This window comes from Phaenicophaeus curvirostris, chromosome 2 (genome assembly GCF_032191515.1).
Source record: "Phaenicophaeus curvirostris isolate KB17595 chromosome 2, BPBGC_Pcur_1.0, whole genome shotgun sequence".
Taxonomy (NCBI): Eukaryota; Metazoa; Chordata; class Aves; order Cuculiformes; family Cuculidae; genus Phaenicophaeus; species Phaenicophaeus curvirostris.
Genome location: NC_091393.1, coordinates 123,136,550 through 123,160,400, shown reverse-complemented (window position 1 = coordinate 123,160,400; position 23,851 = coordinate 123,136,550). Strand labels below are relative to the sequence as shown.

At 40.2% G+C, this 23,851-nt stretch overlaps 1 protein-coding gene and 1 long non-coding RNA gene across 3 annotated transcripts in view; one reads left to right on the top strand and one right to left on the bottom strand.

Moving 5' to 3' along the window:
* The window catches only part of KLHL29 (kelch like family member 29), a 406,051-nt gene that overhangs the window by 197,525 nt on the left and 184,675 nt on the right, over nucleotides 1–23,851 (bottom strand). The gene's annotated exons all lie outside the window — the stretch shown is intronic.
* LOC138717563 (uncharacterized) lies at nucleotides 19,781–21,093 on the top strand. The gene is made up of 3 exons (XR_011336901.1): nucleotides 19,781–19,936; nucleotides 20,449–20,604; nucleotides 20,878–21,093. It is a non-coding gene; the product is annotated as an uncharacterized lncRNA (long non-coding RNA).

Here is a 23,851-nt window from a genome sequence, read left to right as displayed (position 1 = left end):
TCAGTCGTATTCCCCTGCTCTTACATCACGGCGCATGTGATTTTTATTTGGTTACTGCTCTTAGCACTGGCTCTCAGTCCTTAATATTACTTTGACAGCATTTCTCCTCATTCATTATTTAACAATAACTTTTGCTTACCAAGCACATTTCAACACAACTAACTAAACTAAGAGCATGTCCTAATCCTTAATGAAGCCCAAATGCTTCTCCTGGGAGGCAGGTAAGTATCATCATCATTTTCTGGATGGGAAAGCAGATATTAAGTAATTTGCCAAGGTCACACAGCCTGTCTGTGGCACAGCTTAGAGAAAAAAAGACTCTCTGAGAAGCCCTGACTATCTGTCCCCAGGTGAAAGTAATAAACTTCACCAGCAAAGGCTACTCTGTACCCAGGGCAAAGATGCAGGGAGAGAATGTGCAGGCATGAGCAGGGATTGCAACCATCCTCCTTAGCAGACTGCACCAGGAGAGGCAGGGAAATAAAAACAGAAGGTGAGGTTTTTGTCCCACTCCTGATGAGTTAGAGTAAAGACACAAAGAAGAAGGTCCTGCAGGAGGGTCATCTCAGCAGCAGAAGGCTGTGGCTGATGACATTGTTATCAGATAACACCGAAACAACAGCAGACCAGTGTCCTGCTTTGGAGCCCGAAGGTCTTGAGATATTAACAGTGGATTTTTTTGTAAGTCTTGCATTTGTCAGTCTCTTATCAACTCTATGTTTTTTACAATGATGTTATTTAACACATGCCAGTATGAATAAGTTTATTCTTTCTTCTGATCTGCTCCTATAAAAGGAGCTTGTGTTCCACAGACTGCCTATAACTCATTAACCCAAATTCCCTTCCATCTGGAGGCTTATACAGTTGCTGAAAAGCTGTCACTATAACCTATTGTCACTGCAACTTTTTATGAACCAACCTACATTTTTATGTCAAAATTTATCTCAACAATTTTGCAGTACTTACTTTCAATTATTTCTATATCATCAGCCTTTAGGTAATGCCGCGTTCAAGATAATACACTGGGATAAACTTCTCTCTCTGGCTCTGTTCATACTGAAAATAAATACGTGTTTGTATTTTAACAATAGCTACACAGAAGGCGATACAGCTTCATGTGCACATCCCAGTGGATGCAGAGACCAATGGCATTTATTGATTTCACCCACCCCCAACTGAAACAATCATAAATAAATGCAATGGCCTCTGTTAGAAAGAAAGACTGGCTACGAAACAGGAATTCTTCCCAATGAAATAGATGAAATTAAGCTGTCCTCATTTAGTTTTACAATATAAAGGCACACATGCGTCCAAATTCCACATGTTCCAAAGGGCAAATACATAAAATGATGTACAGAGGTAACAAAGCCAAAGACAAGCAGCAGCTGCTTTATTTGCCTTAATCCAGAATTTATAGAAAGACATGCTTTTCTCCTAGCTTTCCCACCTCTCCCAGATCCACCCGATATCTAAAAGGAGATTAAAAATCCAGTGTGCAAGGTGTCAAAACATCCTTAATTCTGGCCAGCCTGGGAAGAAGCCTTACTGACTGAAATTCTAGCAAGCAGGACATGGCGCTAGTCCTAAAACTCCGTAATTATTCATCACAGCCCTTCAGACCACCTTTTCCTGACCTTCCACAGTGGCTTTGTAACACATTATGGTGCTGCCTATAAGAGAGGGTGTAAGCTGTGCCAATATGACCAAGACTAATTCTGCAGCAAAGAGAATGCCAGAATGCTAAAATGTAAGTGAGGAACAACGTGGAAACATAGCAGTTGGGTAGAAAAACAGGTTTTGGCAAGCCATTCTATCATAAAATTAGCCAAGGGTGTAACCCTATTCGCAATACGCTTTATACTAGCATCACTATGATTTTTAGTAAAATAAAAACCGCAACCTGAACTGGCATGGTTGGAACAATAAGATTTAAGCCTAACTAAGCCCATATAATAAAATGCTGTTTCAAAAGTTGGAGGAATAGCAGCATTTTTTGAAAACCCGGTGTTGTCCAACTGAAATAGTTTAAAAGATGGGACTGGAAAAGGAAGTGTCAGTTTTGGAAGCGACAAAGATCAACGTGTCTCCAATATGGTATAGCTGGCAAACTGCTGTGCAGTAAGATAAAGCGTGACACATAACTGCTGAAGCAGTCTCAGGCCAAAACTCACAATTCTTACTCATCTCCCACTAAAGCAAAACTCTGTCTAATTGAAACGATGGAGAGGAGCTGGGCTGAGTAGGAACAGTAGGGCTTGGCGCATGCAATATATATATATATATTTGTATGTTCTGTTGGTAGCTTGACTGCAGACCATACAAGTAATTCAAGGTTTTATCTCTTCGGTAGAAGTATGCATGTTTGGGTGGGAATTGAAACAGATGGAATAAAAGCAATTGCTGTCAGGTCTTATGTTCATAAGACTAACTTTCTGAATATAGACAGACACCCTCCCCCTGTACCGCATTTTATTCTTGCAGCCTCTACTAGCCTATGAGCTGTGGATCAAGAATGTACTGTGTGAAGTCTTAGGGAGATGAACGGCGGCAGGATGGCCTCATGCCCCCGTATCTTCCCTGAAAGGGAAAAGGAGGGCTGTTTAATCAAATTCTCTCTACCGATTGTTATAAAATTGTTATAAAACCTCCGCCAGGGGAGGTTTAGGCTGGACATTAGGAAAAAATTCTTCACAGAAAGGGTCATTGGGCACTGGAACAGGCTGCCCAGGGAGGGGGTTGAGTCACCTTCCCTGGAGGGGTTTAAGGCATGGGTGGACGAGGTGCTGAGGGGAATGGTTTAGTGTCTGATAGGAATGGTTGGACTCGATGATCCGGTGGGTCTCTTCCAACCTGGTTATTCTATGATTCTATGAAAATGGTGAAATATTCTGTAAGGAAAAGGTAAAAGCCCAGTGGCTCAAATCTTACTAAAATAGGCTGGAGCAATACTGCAGGGCCTCATTTTATCAGAAATGGGAATAGAAATTCCTTAAATCTATGGATCAGCAGTATCAGCTTCTCGTGCTCACCGTGGTATTGGCTCTACATTCAAAGGCCCTTCACTTTGTGCTGACTTGGGCTTAATTGTTGTGTTTTTTTACTTTAAATGCCAAATCTAGAGTAGCCACTTCAAGGACTGATTCAGCTACCAAACCGAATGGGAGTGTATCTGATACCACGTGGGTAGCAGTAGCACGTGCACACCCCCCTTTTGGCCACATGGCAGTTCCCCAGCTGGGCAGAGTCTCCCTCTCTATTCTAGATTTTGGCACCAGACATGTCACGGGTCTGCTTTGGTTTTGCATTGAACAGAGCAGGGATATGGAAGGGAAAAATATCTCAGTAGTCCTCAAAGCGCATCCTCCTTGTTTCTGGTTTAAGAACCTTATAGCTCAATTACAGTCACAAGGAGTTATGCTTCTTCGCCTTTTAGTCATGCGGTAATCCAAAGAAGAGCACACCTGCAGTGGTACAAGCAAATTTTCCTCCATCTTCATCCAGACAAAACTGTAACCAAGATATTCTGACATGCTGTTGTCTTCTTTCAGGCCCAATTTTCATATTTCAGACTAACAACAAAACTGAGAGGATTCTGACAGGAGGAAGAGAAACAAACACATTAGATCATCTATTTAATAACCTCCTGGTGAGCTCACCCAGTCTGAAATAGCAGTGTTTTATAACAGGTATAATCTTGATTTAAAAGCTAAAAACTGCATTCTCCACCAGAGATAAGTTCAGGGTTCAATGTGGCGCCGTGGAAGGTGGATCTTGTATGGAGCACGTGGTCAGGAAGCCAACGGGAGAGAGGTAGCAGCAGGAGGATGTATAATTGCTCTCTGCTAATACAGGGGGTAAACACAAAATAAGGTTTGCTCAACGTGAAACGGCCACAACCTCTCAGTGAACAAACCATCGGACAAATGAAATTCTGAAAGGGCGTCATTAGGCATTGATGGGGATCAAAACTCCACCTTGCTTTAGGTAGTTCTTCATATATTTCTGAATCTACTTCAAATAATGTAATTCCATGCAATGTCAAGAGTTTAGACTCAAGGAACACCAAAGATCCTTTCCAGGTCAACATCTTCTGGGAGTAAAAATCTTGTACTTTAAAAGACTTTCAGATCAGTTTCTGCATAAATAGGCCCATGACCAAGGAAGCAACTCCCTTTAGGCAACTTAATGCTTTTAAATGCCCCAGGAACCTCAGCTGGGATGCAACACGGCTACTGGCTGGCACAATTGCCACATTTAGGATTACTCCTCAAGCCTTTTCCAGCTAGCTCATCTCACCACAGTACTTTTGCATAGTTTAAAATAAAGAGACATCACAAAAATCTTCTTTTAATTAGGATAACTGATGTTCTGTGACCACAAAACCCACAGGTTTCTAAAGACTACGCAGACCTTTTTAGAAGTGTAAAGGAAAAAATCCAGCAGAGGAGTTATATGTGCTCTCTAGGGAAGGTCCTTTCTGGCAAAGTAACTTCAAAAAACCAAGATCAAGACCTTACTGGGGCATGAGGAAGCCATCACCCACAGCCTTCTCAATGGAGCAACCTTATCTCCAAAAATATACAATTATTCTGCAATCTCTGATGGGGATATTCAAAGGAAATAGAACAGAAAGATTTGAAAAATTATTTTCTTTTGCTTTAATGATGGGAAGATCAGAAACAGTAAGGATCTCCAGGATGACCCCTGAAGGCTAGGAGCTGTAGTTAGAACTTCTGTTGCAACCACGAGAGAATCCCGCTCATCTGATAGTTCAGACAGTCTGTAGGAAAAGAAAGGTCTGTTATGAAATGGATGTTTGCCTTTGGCACTAGACTAAATGGCTCCTCTAAGTGTCCTCTACAACTGCCACATGGAGTCCTCACAGGGATGCCGGATCTTGGGAGGAGAAAAAACTGATGACATGAAGGAGATGAGTTTGAGTAATATAGGTTTCTTGTTATGCACCATGGTCACACATCAGGTTCTGGATGTTTCAAAAGAATAACAGTTACAAGTTTTTTATTCCTTGCAGCCTGTCTTCAGTGGATGCTGAAGGGTGAAGAAGTCCAGTGTCCTCTGATAACATCTCTGATCTTTGATGAGACCAAGGTCTCAAGGTCTCAAGGCTGAATTGTGAAGACACAATTCAGCCTCTGCTCCAACGATCAAAATCTTGTCTTGTCTTTTGGCTAAGACAGGAGAAAGGTGTCATAAACATGATTGGCACTAATTTTTATTACTACTGAGGCGGTTATAAAAAGCAATACGTTCCTCAGAGGCTTACAAGCTAACCACTCTTCTCAGCTGCAAGTGAATCAGCTCAGAACCATCCATCTTCAGGGCATACCATAAACCCCATGAATCTGTCAGGTAGTTTCCACAGGCATCTGAAACATGTTGAAACTTGGTTAATTATTGCTGCTGAACTCCTTCCTTCTCCTGTTTGGACAGTATTTGTCACTGTTTTTGCTTTATTGTTGTTTTCTTTGCTACAGATTTTGCTTCTGATGCCTGCTGGGGTGCTTCAAACATTGAAGACATTTTTTAAAATGCTGAAAGGAAACTAATAATCATAAATAAATAATTCTTTAATTTCTCCGAGGAGTTGTCCAGCAAAAAGAGAGAAATCGCTGAAGTAGTTCAAATGTGCAAAATAAGACAGGAGGAAGAAAAATGCTTTCCCGAATCTCCCTTCAGGCTTTCAATGACCCATTGCAGGAAAAGCACGGAAACGAAAAGGAGAAGACTAATCTGAACGCTGCCAAGGTGATTTGCCCCAGTCAGAATTTAGGCTTGTTGTACATGATGGAAAGCAAACCGAGCTTCAAGATCCCTGTTGGCTTATGCCTTTACTGACCACGTTTGCACCCAAGGTACCAACAGGACAAAGCCATTGTGGATTTCAGAAGAGAATGAACCAACCAAAATACAGAGATGCCGCCTTCTAAAACCTTCTGATGTAAAGATGATATGAAACATGTTATTATTACTGCATTTGATATAGTTATCCAATGCAGGTTTCGTGTTCACTAAATTACATGTATATCACTTTAAACTTATGGAAAAAAAAACCCAGAACATGTTAAAGTAAAAATAGCCTCTAGCTAGCAGACTTCTACTACTGCCCACCATTCAGGTGAACATCTGTTTACTTCCCTGCTTGAGTCTGAGCAAGGATAGGACATGGGTTAAGCTGAAGAGGCATTAAAGAGTAAACGGCATGAAAAGAAAGCACACCTCTTCTGCTTGACAGCTGCAGGCTGTTACAATTTCTTTTAAATTGTGCATTAAGTTTTTGGTTAACATATCTTACATTGCACGTAATGTAGATTTTATGGCACTGAACTTCCAGTAACAAGTTTTTTTTTTACCTGTATAACATCTTGAGTCATGCTTGATATACATTAACCAGCACTTGTCATTCCAGTTAAATTTTTCCCCATCAGTCCCCTGGTTTCTTACCCAACTGACAGCACAGGCATACAGTAAAATTGAAAGGGGAAGACCTGTGGACTGACACAAAATGCAAGCAAAACAGAACCACAACCAGATCTACAAAGGCTTAACTGAAATGAGAATTTAATGGATTTTTTTTGGAATTACATTACATTTTTCTACGCAGGACTACGGTGAAACACAGATGACCGCGAGCAACTACGTTACTGTAAAATAACACATAATAACCAAGCTGCAGTAACACATCATGTGTTTTCTTTTACTGCGCCCCTCTGGAGAAGCAAAATAAGCTTAAGCTGCATGTGTATATTTGAGACTTGAGCTAACATGTTTTTCGTTAGAAGCGAGGCAGGTTATAAGAAGGCACACAGTCTGTTACTGCAGCTGAGCTGATGAAAAATACCTCACCATATCACGGCAACGCTGCCCACTGTGATCAGGGGTCCCCGGCATGGCTCACAGTCAAAGTGGCTTTAAATTCCCAAGGGAGCTAAACCAGCCACGAGAGAAAGCCTGTGGAGCTCTGAATTAGAAGGCTCCGGTATTGCCTAACCCATTCATTAAAAAAAATCCTTCACTCAAAAAAGTTCACTTACCTGCAGTGTCTGTATTTGCAAGCTCTTCATCTTACAGGATTATTAATTTTTTATTTACACATGTGCCTACAGCTTGAAAAAATGTAAAGAAGAGCATCCCTAACAAAGTATAGTCTTGCTACTGAAGGGAATGGACAACTGCCATTCCTTTTGGAGAACGACGGTTACCAAAAATAAGTCTAAAGTAAACAAAACAAGCAAGACAAAAAATTAAAATATGCTTTCCTTAATTCAGGAGTGACCATGTCATTTAGCTAAAGTTCTCCCAGCTCTATGTTGTTCTGGCAACTTGTTCCACCTACTCAGGAGCCAGATCTTACAACTTAATTTCAACAAAGGTGGCAAAGATACCTTAGTGGAGAGCCCATTTAGTTTCACACATCTCTCACTGAGATGGCTGTTTATGGTTGGTGTTGAGCAATTCTTCATTTCTTTACCAGGCAATGGACACTAAAGAAATTTCAGAATGGTAAGTAGACCAGGGCCAACCCCAAACTGAAATGTTATACCCTGCTTAAGAAACCTAAAGTAGTTCCTCTAAAAAATCCTGAAAACGCTTAATCTATTGTCCTACATCCACACTCTTTAAACATGTCAGGCTTTCTTTTGTTACTGATATGAACAACAGTCTATAAAACTCTAAATATTTCAAGCTTTCAGAATGTTTGTCAAAATACAAAATGAAGTTGTTCGTTTATTATAAATTTGCAGTAGCTATTTGCAGCTTACATTATGTTTATACAATGTTTATAAAATGATATTATTTAAAAATGATTACATTTAATTGCTACATCTAAAAAACACTGTAATCAAATTAACTTCAGTTCTGTTCTTCAAGTGCCACCGAGACTTTTTAAGTATTCTAAGTAGATGCAATAAAACAAAGCATGTATGAGGATATCGATCAAGCAGTAGGATTATCTAGTAAGAACAATAAGAAAGAAAATAAGACAGGTGAAGCAGCTAATAGCAGCCAACTTACTACTTTCTTTCCTGAAAAGTGAATAATCCGAAGCTGATGGTATAAAAAAGAACATTTCTCCCATTGTTTGAAATCATTTTGCTGCAGCTTACTGAATTCATGTAAAAGGCTTCTTTGTCGCCTAAAGTTGGAATGAAAAATCTTCCCATTCAAAGAATTAAGTGATTTGCTGAATTACTGCTTTTTGCCCAATATAATCTCAGTTTTCATTCACTATAGTGGATGATGATGTTGTTACCATAAAATTGCTCTTTGGGAGCCCCTTCAAAGTTCACGTATCTCTTCCATAAATGTACCTCTAATAAGACTATGAACAGATCTATTTTATACAGTCAAGAAGCAGAGGCATTCTTCCTACTCTGCCTCAGTAGCTCACGGCTTCAAGGGTCTCTGATCCTACCCATAGACGTGGGATGAAATTCTGACCCCTACCACATCACTGACTTCAGCTGGGTTGGGATTGTACTCTACAAGTAAAGGTTCTTTTCTCTCATAGTCTGAACAAACCACAATGAAAACAACAGAGCACATATAAAGCACAAAGAGTTTTCAACGCATCCTAAACCACCCCAAATATTCACTAACTAGTCTTACATGCTATCTGTACCTTTCTGAGTAGCTCCCAACAGAGCATTAAGCAGTGACTCACATTTGTTGCAGCTTAAGTTCTACACCTCAAGTAGAATATGAGTGTACACTGGTACATCTTCTACCATTGTAGGTGTAGGAGATGGGAGGGGGATGTTTATTGTGTTTTTAAGTTTTTTTTTCTTGTCTGTAGATTTCTTGTGCTTATATTTATTGTTATCTGTTTATGCTAGAAAATGCAAGCAAAAGAAAAATACCTTGCACTGCAAGTAGAATAGTGAAGATCATCTACACATATTGCTAGAGAGATATCGCCTTCCAGCTACTGGCAGCAAATCGAGCCTTACTGATGAATCAGAAGAAATCTCCTTCAGAGCTACCTCAAACTTTTAACTAACTCCACAAATGTAAGGAAGTCTTGAGGTTCTGAGAAAACTCCCAAATGTATGAGGACTGCAAATGTGTATTCAGATCTCACCCCTGAGGCACCAAATCTGCACACGGTGACCTTTAACTTTTCAGTAGCACTGAAGTGAAGACATATTATTGCTAAATAAATATGCAAGGCAAAAATTCTCTGTGCATTTGCGGTAAACACCCTCTGCCCAACACTGCTCTTGCAAACACAGGATATCTTCGTTATCTTCTTGTTTGTTTTGCATTATATAAGACGAAGCCAAACAAGCCTATACCCTTCCCAGAGGTTCACTAGATGCTATCTTACCTGTGCAAGCGCTTTTGCAAAAAGGCCAGGCAAATTCCAGAGAAGCCCTGCTAATCACTAAGATCCTAGCAGAAGCCTAAAGCTTGAGGGGCATTTTTGTTTCTAACACTTCCATGCACACTGCATTTTTGCAAAACAAAACACAGTAGAGGGTGTAAGGACAGAAAGGCATTTAAGTGCTCCTACGTCTGCGAGCAAAAACCTAGTCATGGGAAAAGGAAAAAATCCAGAGTGAACCTGCGTTAGACTCCTCCATCCTGGAGCTGGGGAATGTGTGGTATATGAGCAAATGTGTTTGTTAATACAATTATGTTCGATTATTCTTACATTGCTAGGAAATTAACACAGTATTAGCAGTTCCTCATGCTGGGCCCATGCAGATTGGCTTTGTTCAGTTGTATAATATGCTTAAAATATGAGGATCTCTTTCCACAAAACTGAAAAAGACCCTAAGTGCTAAAGACAATAGAATCTCCTTAGCCAAAAAGCCAGGTTTTTCACTAAGCATAAGACGGGAGAGGATTCCAAATGCAAGTTTGGAATTAACAGTTAATATTCTGTATCTTTTTATACCTGATCTTAACATATGTACATGTCTTCCTGTTACCATGGTGCTTTATGTAGATTACTTCACACAAGGCATCCCTAATTACAAATCATACTATGTAGCAGATTGGGAATCCAGAAATCATGTTGCCAATAAGTAAATAAACCTACAAGGGCATCTTATTATTAAAAAAAAAAAAAAGCAGTCAACCACACCTCCCTCATGTACAACATACTCCTTTGGTGGAGATTATCTGAAGAACTTTGTAGGACGGTTGTCCCTTTGGAAGCTGCTTTGTGATGAGAAAGGATTTTAGGATCTTCTTTATACAGAAATATCAAAAAGTCAAAAATGGATTTACTATTGGAATTATAAACTACCTGGTCTTCTTGCCTCTTTTCTTTAAGTAATGAAACCATCATGTCTAATTTAAACCTCACCCCCAAGATGAAAATATCCATATATAAGCACTCTAAAGTGTGTCTAAAGAAATTCATATGTGTAAAACTACTTCTCAATGGATACTACCTACTTCTACAGTGCTTAGGATCATACAAGTTCTTCCTCAGACGCATATTTCCAATCATTTCGTATTTGAATACAGGCTTTCCGTATTATAGCTGCTTGATTACATTTACACGAATGCTAAGATGTTTTATGCATATTTTTATTCGATGCTATAACCAATTGCTAATACGAGGCACCATCTGAGCATAAAATGTTGTGTTAACGGGGAAATTAAGACAAGAGTTAGTTCTGCAAGGGCCGGTAAGGCAAAGGCGTATTAATTTATTGAGCAAATACTTCAGTTGAAATTTGGAAAATCTAGAACACTTATTTTCAGTGATGTGTGCTCTAATTGTAGGTAGTAAGAGCAGGCTGTGATTTCAGCTAGCCCTGGCAGAACTAAAAGGGTAACTCTGAGAATGACCTGATCAAAGAAGAGATTAGAAGTTTTCCACCGTAAAAACAAAAGCAATCCCAACCCTGATGACCCGTGCTCCAAACTTCAGGAGCAGAAAAAGCTGGCGAAACCAAACCAGAGAGGTACAGAGGGAGAAAAGGGTGGCACTGGCTGGAGCCTGAATTCCACCACCACATGGCAGATGATTTTACAGCTCTCTGAATGGGGCAGCGAGCAGCAGCTGCCCCAGCAAAGCTTTTCCAGCTCTGCTCACCCCAAGCTTCGGCAGCAACAAATTGATAGGAACCAAAAGACCCAACAGTGCTACCATGGAACTGCAAGTCCAGCACTTCTGCCACTCAGTAACAATGCTGAGGCTTCATTTGGGTTTCTCTGCTTCCTCTTTACCCCCTCCTTTTTTTTACAGCTTTATAAGTGCCAATAAACCATCTACTTTTAATTTCTTTTTTCACTGCTTTTATAATGGAATAAAGAAATATCTTTGCAGTTTAACACAGGAACAGCTTTTGTTATTCTCTGCCAAATCCTAGGCTATATAGACTATTATTTCTCAGCAAGAGGAAAGAGCAAGACTTATTGAAAAAATAAGATTATTAGTGTATTGACTATCTCGAAAGGCTTCTTTCAGTACTTCCCTTGAAAATTTTTCTTCTATTTCCTTAATTTGGCTTATCTTTACATGTTTATAACCTGTTTAAAAAAACAAACCAAAAAAAGACCTCCCATGATATTTAACCAAAGTTGCTTCAGAAAATATTGAGCCAAAGGAAAAAAATAAAATAGAATTCCATTGTCATTCGTAAGACTAAATAACTGAATATTCTGAGGTGGCATTAAGCACTAGTGTTGGAAAGAAGATACTTTGATCTAACATGACATAAGGTAATTTGGACTCTGCTCAAGGTATAACTTGTACCGGGCAATTTTTAATAAGGAGACATAAAATGTTTCCACTGAAGAAACAGCAATGCAGCAACCTTTAGCTGTTCCACTTAAAATTCCTTTTCCTTCCTTTTTTAATAATAAAAAGCCACAGTTCAACCTGCGATCAATTTGCTGTCCTTCAGCCAGTGAGTTCGCAGAAGGATAAACAGAAACGCGAGTGACAAATAGTATGAATCACACCTTTTAATTATTACTGGTAGAGATAATTATTGACGTGTAGCTGACCACTTCTCCTACCTCTGGACCACAAATGCACAGAGAGTAATTGGAGGGGCACAATTATGGGACACTCAACAACAGAGGAGAACCGTCCTTGCAGAGGAGGTACTAGCTGGGGTCTCAGATCAATAGAGAAAATTCAGTTTCCAAGGGAAAATTCACTTCACACATCAGTTTTTCCATGTTCACTTTTGACGAGGAGTAACAAACTCCTCCCGCAAGCACTCATGCTGATTTCCACAGTGATTAATTCTACTGATTAAAGGTGTCTCTAGCTGCAAGGGCTACCCCTTGGTGCAAGCAATGGAGTTGATACATCATGCTAAAGTACGTGTTTTTAAGGATGCAGAGCACCATATTATCTCTTGGGGTTGGGAAGACACGAAAGGATTGAATATTAGATCAAAAGGCAGCAAAGTTTATGTTAAAGAATACAGATTCTTCTGGCAACCTGAATTAGAAGAAAAGTGGATGCTATCAAGGCTATTAATGTTTAGGCAGTGGAAACATTTTTGTAATGCAGCCTCCTGACATACCTACATGGGTAACTTTGATCTGATAGAAGGGGGTGGTTAAAGCGGAGAACAAGCATATCACCTGGAATAAATGTGGAACAGACTCTCCTGAAGTACAACTGATTGTTTTAGTTTACATGGAAGAGCAGCAGTAAATCTTCATAAAATTAAAAACAATGCCTTATTAATAACATGAACAAAAATGTAAAAGTTCAGTTGCTAGCAGCTATCCAGAATTACACGAGTAGCACCAAAATAATTAAAACTACTCGTGTTTCAAAAATAATAAATACATGTCATGACCCAAAGCAGCAAAACAACATTAAAACCCATTTGGTATGTAAATTCACTCGAATGATAATAAGTCACATATCTCAAAAAAGAAAAGAAAAGTAAAAGAGAGAAAGAAGAAACTATTTACTACATAAATTATGAAAGGAAAATCAAAGAATGTAAAAAACTCAGTTTTGTCTCTACTTATTATTTTGCTTTAATTTCATCTAACTTTGTGAAAAGCCCCATGGGCTAGGGACATTAATTTCTTGCTTTTGCTGTTTTACTAATTGCTAATTGAGAATTACAAAAGAATTTCAATCACATGAATTGTAATCATGGGAAGGAATGGGAAAGAAAATTGAAGAAAACTGCAGGATACCCACAAAAGCTAAAAATAAATTAGTATTTTCTGAATGCCTTTCGAAAAATAGAAAAAAAAAGTGTGTCACAACCACAATCTGAGCTGATTTCAGCACCAGCGAGACAGAAAGAAAATAATCTAGAGGAACTTAAAAGCAACAAATCTCTAGGACCAGATGGAAGTTATCCCTGGGTATTAGAGAAGATCAAGAAAGAAACTTTCGGGCTACTGGCAGACATCATGGAAAGGCTGATAAGTTCCAGATGGAATACAGAAATCGGTAAATATGGCACCAGATTACGAAGTGATACGAAATAACATTTTAGTGTGAAATTAGCAATAAATACGGTTTGTAACACGGCAGCATATCACAATTTTGACATAATTTGACAAGTCGCAATATAAGACACAGTGTCAGAAGCTATCAAAGCAAAACAAAACAAATGTCCCAGGTGGTTTGCTAGGAGAAAAGCAGTTATTTTGCTCAGTTTTCCACACAGCCGTTCCTGATTTCCTGCTGCCCAGGCTGGCAGTGTATTAAAGTATTACTGCTTTTAACATGGCTAGGGGTCCAAAGCGAGCCAAGCTGCGCTGGGCACTGGCCCATCGCTACAGGAGGTTGCCTGACTACAGCGACCTTACATTCTAAATAGGTAAGATGGATGATTCTGAGAAGGAGGTGTCAATGCTAGACGTTAAGCAAATTTTTCAAGGTCACAGAGCTGGTTTTAGGAAAAGAATCCATATTTTCTCAGTCCAGGACTTAGCCGTTTGATTACTATATCCAAGTGTCATAGCCTATGTGTGAATTCAGTGATAGTCCTTATATTCCTTCCTTTCCATAACGATTATCGTACCTTACGTCTCCTGGCACCTTTCCACTTCTACTTCTGAATCAGATCACTTGGAAGAAAGATGGCATACTAAATCTCTTTTTTTTTTCTTTCTTCCTTGCAAAATAAACTACTCTCGGAAATCTCCTGACTTCTTTTTCTCCTCCTGGCTTCCTCATCTCCTCCTCTGCTCATCACCTACCATCGTCCCCAGTACCACAAAGATGTCACTGCTTCCATTCCTCCCCTCATCAAGGACAATCTCTTAAACAGTGTAGAGTGTTCACCATCCTCAAAGGCACATTTGCTCAATTCACTGAAGTCTGTAACAAAACTGATGTGAAGTTAAGCTGAGGGATAGTTATTTAAAGGGAGTGCAAGCACTAGGTAAATAATCAAGATACACAACAATTTCATGTCCTCCAGTATTTGAATCTAGGAAACTTTGGCTTGAATTCATTTTCTAAGCATCCTAATGATGTGTCTCAGGCATCTTACTCCCAAAGTCCCTTTTGTGGTCAGTGATGAGATGAGGCAGACCTTCACTGGGCACCCTCCTCTGATTATATGGGGATCACTCTAAGTCTGATATCTCATTTAAGTGTCTAAAGTTAGATGGGAGGCAACCAAGTCTCTCTTGGCATCTGAAATTCACACCACAATATGACATGAATTGCAGCTAAAAGCATAAAGAATAAACTTGAAGCAATTATTCGCCTCCATGACAACAATGGGGTGTAGGCATCCCAAGCCTCTGCCCTGGTTTGTGATGAGAAAAAGATGTCTCTGGGGTGAAGCACTGGCAGAGGCTGCCCAGGGAAGTGGTGGAGTCACCATGCCTGGAGGTGTTAAAATAATATGTAGATAAGGCACTTTGGGACATGGTTTAGTAGGTATGGTGTTGCTGGGCTGATGGATTTGATGATCTTAAGAGGTCTTCTCCAACCTTAATGATTCTGTGGTTCTATGTGACTGATGTCATATATACTAAAAAAAATAAAATAAAATAAGAAGCAGAGTTCTTTGCAGCAGAAAGAGGGACAATAAAGAAAAGTCACAGTTTTTTGTGAAACAAAGTTTGACAGAAATGTAAAGCAATGCACAATGGTCTCTGAAGTAGGAAACACATGTCAAAAATAAATGGAATTGAACTTGACCACAAGAAAGATTTTGAAAACGCCTTGGAGTAATAGTGGAATTCACTCTTGAAAACATCATGGCAATGTTAGGGAAGAGTCAAACAGCAGAGAGACCAGGAGGCAGAGGGCTTAGGCACCAACGTCAGAACAAAATAAACACTGAAAAACTAGTCCAGCACAAAAAGGTACACTCAGAGTAATGTTACAGGCAAGAAGAAATCCAGAGTTAAGGCCGACACACTTTGTCTGGAAGAGCTGGAAGTCACATTTTTCAACTTAGTAATTTTGGCACAGAAGAAGGTAATATATATACTCTAATGAAGTGAGTTGTGCAGTGGCAACGCTGGTGGACACATTGTCTGTATGACCTAGTAGGCCCTCTCTGTCTCTTTTTCTTCTAATGAGAGCAGCTGTATCATACAACAATACAACATCAAGACATGATCAAACACCATCCTTCCCTCGGTCTGCCAAGTCCTAGCCTTGTTTGCAGACTGCAACTTACCTCTTTCCCCTCCAAGCAGAAACATCTTAAATGAAGTTACAGTATGAGAGAGAACAAAGGTGCTTTCGGGATTAAAGAACAGAATCTATGAAAATCATTCCAAGAAGCTTAATTCCTGCAGCTGAGGAAATAAACAGGAAAAACTCAGTCCCAGTCCTGAACGACTGTAAGGCACAGGCGGGTAGTGTATAAGGAATACGCAAGGATCAATCAACCTGAAGATAAACAGAATTGCATAAAAGATCTTTTTCGGTGATGGCAAAGCAAAGATATTGTGACTGATGGAAAGGAAAATGCACAGGCTAGGTTGTACAAACTCCCTCTTCTCTCTTTCCATAGGAAATGTAGGGAAAGGTACAATATAAATGTTCATCTGCAGCAAGAAATCTGTGTTTGATGGAAAAGAAAAAAACAACTCCATTGCTATCTGGAGGGTCAGAAAAAGTGAAATGTCCATGCTGGAAATAACAGTTCCAGCTTTAAAATCTACCACAGCTGCTTTCAAAGCTTTTAGGCCACATTAATAAAAAAAAAAAAAAATCACACGTAGACATTCCATACTGAGCTTCTAAATTGTTTTAAGTTTGTGACTCCATTAGAAACACTGGAAGTATTTCGTAAGAACTAATGTATTACTTACTGATAATGTGTTCAGTGCCACATGTCAGAACATCATAAATATCTACTTACCTACAACAGTCATCCCGAGCTTGGTTATGCTGTATAAACTTTGCCTTTCCTCACTGTAATGTTTATTCTTGGGATATATATACATATTTTCCATGCGTTAAGCTTCAAGATTTTCTTCACACTTCTCAATTAATATATTTTATTAATTGCAGTTTTCTCAGGAGCTTGTAAATCTGACAGCTGAGCATCCTTATTTATTTTCCTTCAATGACCTCTGTGTAAGACTTGCTTAGTTGTCTCTCTGTCAGGCGCCTTGGGATCCATATTTCAAGCTGGATACTTTTTTCTTCTTATCTCTAGTTATTATTATTTTTTGTTTGTATTACAGCGGCATCTTACAATCCCAGCTGGGGCTAGACACGCCAGGAATACATAAGAAAGAGTATCTGCCTCGGGAGAGAGTTTCTAGCTCAAAAAAATTACAGAAAAACTAAGATACGGGAAGAGGATGGCAGGCAGAGAAAGAGATGCAAAGAGGTGCTGTGACTTGCCTAATATGATACATACTTAAGAGCTGCCTGGACTCCATCCTATCACATATATACCACATGATATACCATCGACACCAGCAATAAAAATAATTACTTTTTTGAGTTTTTTTGAAGCACAAGAGAGAAAGAAATTCAGCTTTGCTGGTCTCTAGCAGTAGGTCCTGCAAAATCAACGCAAGAGGCTTGCTATTATCAGCCTGGACTCATGCAGAAGGAGGAATAATCACAATGTCTTTACTTTACTGGTGATAACAGTCCATAATATTACATATCCTTGTTACGGTGCCCATGTTAGGTCTTTTGTCTCAAAGAAATATGGCTCTTATCATGAGCCACAGCGTACATTATTCTTAGATTTGAGGTGGAATTCCTGCACTGTCTTCTGAAACATCACAAAATTCTCTAGAAAATATTTGTTTGACGGAGCACAAGAACAAAAGGACAATTGGCACAAACCCAGAAATAATATTGCATTGCCTAACCTAACAGATGAACACATCGTTATATAGGGGGAAGAATGAAAATGAAGAACTTGCAATTAGTACATCAGCAACCTAAACTCTGGAACAGATATTAAAAAAAATAATCAAGAGATGCTGGGGCTGTAACATTTCCTATTCTGTTCCATGAAGTACTTGACATGGAATTTTGCCAGAACTGCTGTTCTCCACTCTCCTGCTCTCCTTCAGGGCCTCCACGCCATAGGGTGGCAAGGACCAGGGCATGTACCTTCGTGGTCACTACATACTTTAAGTGATCTGCAGTGGCGCAGAATATTGCCTGCTGGGGGCCAGCAGACTCAAAGATGTGGTACAGGAGCTGTGGCTGTAATGAGCTATGACTCAAGTTGTTGTGCATACCCCCAGGAACACCAACCAACCATCACAAGGATGGTCCAATCTCTCTTCTCTGTGTCTCCTATTTTATTTTCCGAGCAAACTGGATTTCTATGCAAGGTCTTGGCCTCTGTTTAAGCTGTTCCAGAGTCTTGGTCCTGAAAATGTGAAAGATTGTGCCAAGGTGTTGAATGAACATGGCAGTCAACAGCTCAGTTATTCAGGTGAAAGCATCATGCCATGGCCAGGAAGCTACAGAGGGCAACCCTGCACCACTCCAGGGCAGTAAAAACATCGCTATTCACCCCACAGCGTGCTCCTTATGAACAGCAAATTTCTTTGACCTTGCCATCAGCAACAAAGATGATATCAAAGTAAACCAAATAAAAGTAAACTGCACTGTATAGGCTTCCCAACTCACTAATCCACAGGAGACACTGCAGTGTGATCCGTACAGGAGAGAAATGAGCAATTCACACGCGGACTAAGTGACATAGGACTTTGAATCCCTGTTCTAAAACTATGCTCTCAAAGATGTCGATAAGGAGATAAATTATAACCACGTGAATTATGAATATATATTTATCCTACTAGAAACAAACCTTATTTGCTTAACCTCAAAATACAGCGTGTTCCCATCTCCAGAGCAGCTGCGTTTTCTTAGGAGTATTCTGAACAATCTGCCACATTTCTTTAAACATGCTTTCGCAATTCATTTAGCATCAGGCAAGAGGGGAACTGTATTTTATATAAACTGTGATTTTTTAAATGGGTATTTCTTTCACAGAGGAGATCAGAAGGGATCTTTTAAAATTATCCAACCTGACCTGTGGCATGGCCTGACCTGTGGCAAAAGAAGCCACAGAACTTCCACAAATTGATTATTCTTTGATCTATAGTGTATCTTGTAAAGAGGCACCTAATCTTCATACAAAAATCAACAGTGATGGAGATTTAGTGCAAAAATCTCTTGGTATATTGACCCCTTGGTCAATCGCCCTCACTGTTGAAAATTGAGTCTTAACTTCTGAATTTATCTGCATTTGTCAAGCTTCAATTTCTCAACACTTTGTTTGGCAGACTATTACTTTTGTTTCATAATGATAACAAGCACATTGTTTATAATAAACAAGGCAGGCAGAAAAATGTATCTTCTTTCACAAAGCAACGATTAAAAATGAATATGTGCTAAATAGCTGACTCATTTCCACACTTCATGCAGAGCTGGTGCTACCAATTGCCTCCTTGAAATTTAATGTAAGATGATCTGCTGTATCAAACTGAAGACATGGTTGCACCGCAGCTATCGTGCCTTTAAATCAGCTAACTTGGTTCTGGTAGCAGCCTGGCCGTTACAAATCAGGCTGATGGAGAAGGCAGGAAGGGATCAATTGTCTCCAACCTAATGCGGATTCGGTGTCCTGTGTGGCTACAGAACATTGCACAGCAAACAGGAATAAGCCAGGAGGCTTTCTACAGCCGAGCTCACACAGGGCTAACCAAACTCATCTGAGAAGGTGGGAAATGCTCAAGAACTTGGCAGCAGTTGCTTACAGTTATACCCAGAAACAGAAAGGAAACCTCCCCCCGTGCCCTTGGCATTTTCTAACCTTCTGCTCCAACTACAGAAGACAAAGGTCCTTTGGGCATGGGATGCAAGACCCAATTCTCCTCACCATGAAGATCTCCACAAGCAGTGATAGAGCAATATCAAGCAGAATTGGTCTGACAAGGCTTGGCGGGGTCGTTTCCATTATCCTTGAAAAAAACTCTTAATAGTTAACAAATTGGTACCTCAATAGCAACATCCAGTACAACAATTAACAAGTTGCAGTGGAGGAATGACCTTTGATCTAGACCAAATAACTCTTTTGTCCATTGCCCTAAAAAGCTCCAAAATTCACAGAATCACAGAATAACCAGGTTGGAAGAGACCCACCGGATCACCGAGTCCAACCGTTCCTACCAAACAAATTAAGCCTGCCTTTACCCAATCCTTATCTTCCAGTGATAACTGCTCTTGTCTGGACAGTTCATAGTAATCCTCCCCCTATTGCCTTTATGCAATACACTTTTGTTGTTTCTTTTTCTTTTTTTTGAGTTGGAAAAGCTACTGTATTTTTCCAGGATTAAAAAGCAAACCGGAAGGCTTTTTACCTGCCCCGATCAGAGTTCAAGTTTCTTTATTTCCCCAGAAACTACTGCTGAATCACTAACACCTGAAAACAAAGCCAGACCTGGATTCTCCGTGCAGCCTCGGGCATCGGTGATTCATCAAGCCCTGCACAAGGCGCAACACAACTTGTAGGTCAGTACTTCAAAAACGCAAAAAAACTGCTGTTTAAATATTTTGCTTTAAGACACGCTTGCAAAGTTCAGCGCTGCACAAATATGCCACTAACAATCTGGAATGTTAAAGTTTTATGAAAAACCAAACTGATTTATTGAAGTGATTTCAGTGCATCGCTAAGGTGCTGGCTGGCTGGTTTCAGTGAAGCTATTTCTCCTTGTGGATGTGCTGGTTTCGAAATTGCTCACTCATCGTGAATCCTGCTGGATACCAGAGGAATCCTATTTAAGCTTTTGGTAAGCAATTTGCTTGGTTTACTAAATTTTCCAGTCACGCGTCCATGCAAAAGCTGCTTTTGCTTCCCATTCAAATTCTCCTTTCTGCCTGCTATTTGTCTTTGCCACATCTGTGTTTATTGTGAGGCCGCGGGCGATGGCAGCGAGGATCTGCCCGATAACCACTGTAGGACTTGGCTGCCTCTCAAAGGTGACCTGCCAATCAACTTGCCATTTTTTTTTCATCCATTTGAGGCCACGTGAGCCAAACACCCCAGCAAGAGAAACAAGTGGGAGGAAGGGAACGCCTCATTTCAGATTCCCCTCTCTGCCGGTGTTTGCCTCTCCTGGCCATGGCTGGCTGGCTCCCGTTGCGGCGTGCCCCAAAGCGCAGGAGACGAAGCCTTGAAAGTAAGCCGTGGCAAAACTTTAAGTTTACTACTTAAGTTTTCTCCTCATGCTGTGTGCTTCAGTGTTGACAGTTAACTCGCATTTAAAACAACCCTCTGCAACAGAGCTGTCAGCTGGAGATGTATCTGAGCCACACAGACCCTTTAAAATTCTTCCCTGGCTGAAAGGACATCAGTCAGCCAGGAGAGACCCTTACCTCTGGGTTAGGAGTCCGAGGGATACACACAGAATAACCTTTTTCTTATATTTTTTTTTTATTTTTATTTTTCCCAGTGTTGCTACGCAGAAAAAATTGAAAGCAAGGAAAATCAGGTCATGGTGTGCAAAGGGAAGGGAAGAGCATTGACTGGGTTGCTGGAGAAAGGATCTGCACAGAGCCCACCACCTTCACCCAAACACCAGGCACCAGCTGCGAGCCCACTGATGGTCCTTGCAGCAGCTGTGGCCTCTTCAAAGGGCCCTGTTCTACTGAATAGGGACATTTTCAGTCCTGTTTTACTGAATAGGGACATTATCAGTCCTGTTAGCGCAGTCCTCCTCTGCAGCTCGCCTGCAGCTGGGGTTCACACACCTAACCCACAAGTAAGAAACTTGCAAAAAGGACTTATTTTGCGAAAGCAGCTCAGAAACTGAGTAAAAAAGTGTTCAAGTAGGGCTTTTTTCCATGTACTGGAAAACACATCAACAACATCTACTACAAATCACACTGGCCACATTAATAATTAAGTACAGGTTCTTCTCTCTCCAATTTTACCTAGCTGTCATGAAAACAGCTTGATAAAATAACTCTTTATGAATAATCAACAGCAACAACATTAACCCAGCAAGCTATAAATAAAAGAAAGAAGTGAAGACTATAGGGCTGCCTCTGACACGCATACACGCAAGCCACCTGGGAAAGACAAACCAAGACAAAACCAGAATATATGTATTTCTCTCTCTATAAAAATACAACCGTGTTAAAAGAATGAGAATAAGATCCAGGGAAACAACAGGAACATCTCTAGCTATCTTGTATGCCAGATCTCATCTTATCCATAGACAACAGGTGGCCTCATGCATATCATCGGATGTCCTGTAACCTTCTCTGACGTCTCGTCCCAGCCACATCAGCCAGCAGTTTAATACAAAACGCTACTGACAGATACTGTAGGCATTTGCCGAATGCAATAAGAGGCTCTTTGCAGTGTCTGATCTACTTAGATCAGGGTCCCATGCTCTGATTATTACTTCCTGCTGTCTCATCTATACATTGTAAAGATTAAGGAATGAAACCCAACAAACACCCTTAGGAAAACAAATTTTACATCACTGTTAAGCTTAAAAAGAGAAAACTCCCACAGCAAACGGTTGAGGGTGCATTTGCCTGTTTGCTTTCAAAAGGTCCTCTTTTCATCAAAAGGTAGGGTGATAATAACTGGGTCTGACTCTGACTTATTCTAGATGTGTATTTGATAGTTCAATGTAGCATTGACCTATTCTCATATCAAACCCCACTTGACTCCTTATGAGTCCGACCTGACTGAAATCAATTCCTTCAGATTTTCCTGACAATGTTATGTTAAATTAGCAAGCTTATATATAAAAATAACAGAAAATTTCCAGATATAAAACACCGTTTTATTCCCTGTTTACCAGCTGTATTCCAGAGCACTGCTGCTATACACAATACGGACCGTGCAGCACAACAGGAGCTCTGCCAGTAAACTAAAATATTCATGAGACGTAGGGTTGTGTGAGACTGTTAACATGACTTGCCTCTCATTTAGCACTCCATCGGGCTGTACCGATGGCAATGTCACCAGTGACAACTCTTCCAGGCACCAGCAAAGAAGGGAAGAAGGCAAGAAACCCATCGTGCGCAAGTGCAGGGCAGGCAAAGCTGACTGAAGGCAGATAGACATGTAAGAATATTTAACGGGTGTCTTCTCCTCTTGGTACACGCAGACCCACATCCACGGATCACCTTAAACATCATTACCCAGAAGAATAACCAATTCCCTCCGTAAAAAAACAACAAAGATGATTGGAGATGATAAACACAGGATGATGACATAGTATCAGCATTTTGAAGACTGCACTGGCACAAACAAACATATTAGCAGGAAACGTTGGGGGAAAAGCAAACATCTATAAAAGCTACATTCTGCTACAGACATAAAGGAGGAAAAATAAAACAGATGAACTGCTGGCTTTCCCAGTTGGCAGGTATTTTAGAACCTAAAGGGCCCTGAAAACTTAATACAGTATAAAACTGCTGTAATTTAAAAGACTTCTAATTAAAAAGCTATAACATTAACTTTTGGTCCTCTCTCAGCCCCCTACTTCTATTCCTTAAATATTTGCCTCAACTGTACAATAAAAATGAAATAAAAAGATGTATGTAATCACTGAAGGAACTGCATCAAACTGAAGATTTAGAAACAGAAAAGTAAAAAATGCCAGAAAATACATGCAGATTTTAATTTACTCAAGACTACTGATATGTACAGCAACCAAAGCCTTAATTTTCCATGAAATCCACTATGTAATTTCTTTTTTGCTCATTCCAGCTAGATTGCCGTTCTGATTTGATCCCAGGCACTGCATAGGAAAAACAGCCATTAGCTCACCCAGTTTGTGCTGATAGTGCAGGATTGTCCCCTACTACAGTTTCTGCAGTGATATCCCATCCAATGATGCAGTCAAGAGTAATACAGCTTCCTCCACATCACTTAGCAATATAGTAAGGCTCACTGTTAGCAGCTGTCCCTGTGGCTTAGTTTGAATCTGTCCTCTTTTCAGTTTTTAAGTCCTCAAAATCTACCACTCGCTAGGAGAATCTCTGCTGCCCCTCCGTGAAGGACAGTCATGACCGTGGTTGATGGCTGAAGACAGGACACACGGGTACCTCACTGCTGCATGACTCACTAATCTCGACAACCAGCTGACTCGCTGCATTTCTGCTGCCTTTGCACAAAGCTTCATAATTTAGTACAAAATAACTTAATGGTGGTAGAGGTTCAGCTGCCTACATTTTAGTGTCTAGTGCTGATTTCAGCATCCAAGGTAACTCAAGACATCTGCACCAGTCTGGATGGTGGACTACAGGTCCTACAAGACACCTACGCCCTCATGAAGCTGATGATCTGGTGGGGCACCCCATGGCATTTGTAGTAACTTATTTTCAAAGAAATTGAGTCTCATCCTTTCCATCTGAGGCCTAAATGTTTATTTTCAGTGAAAACCTCAGCAGTCTATCTGCTGA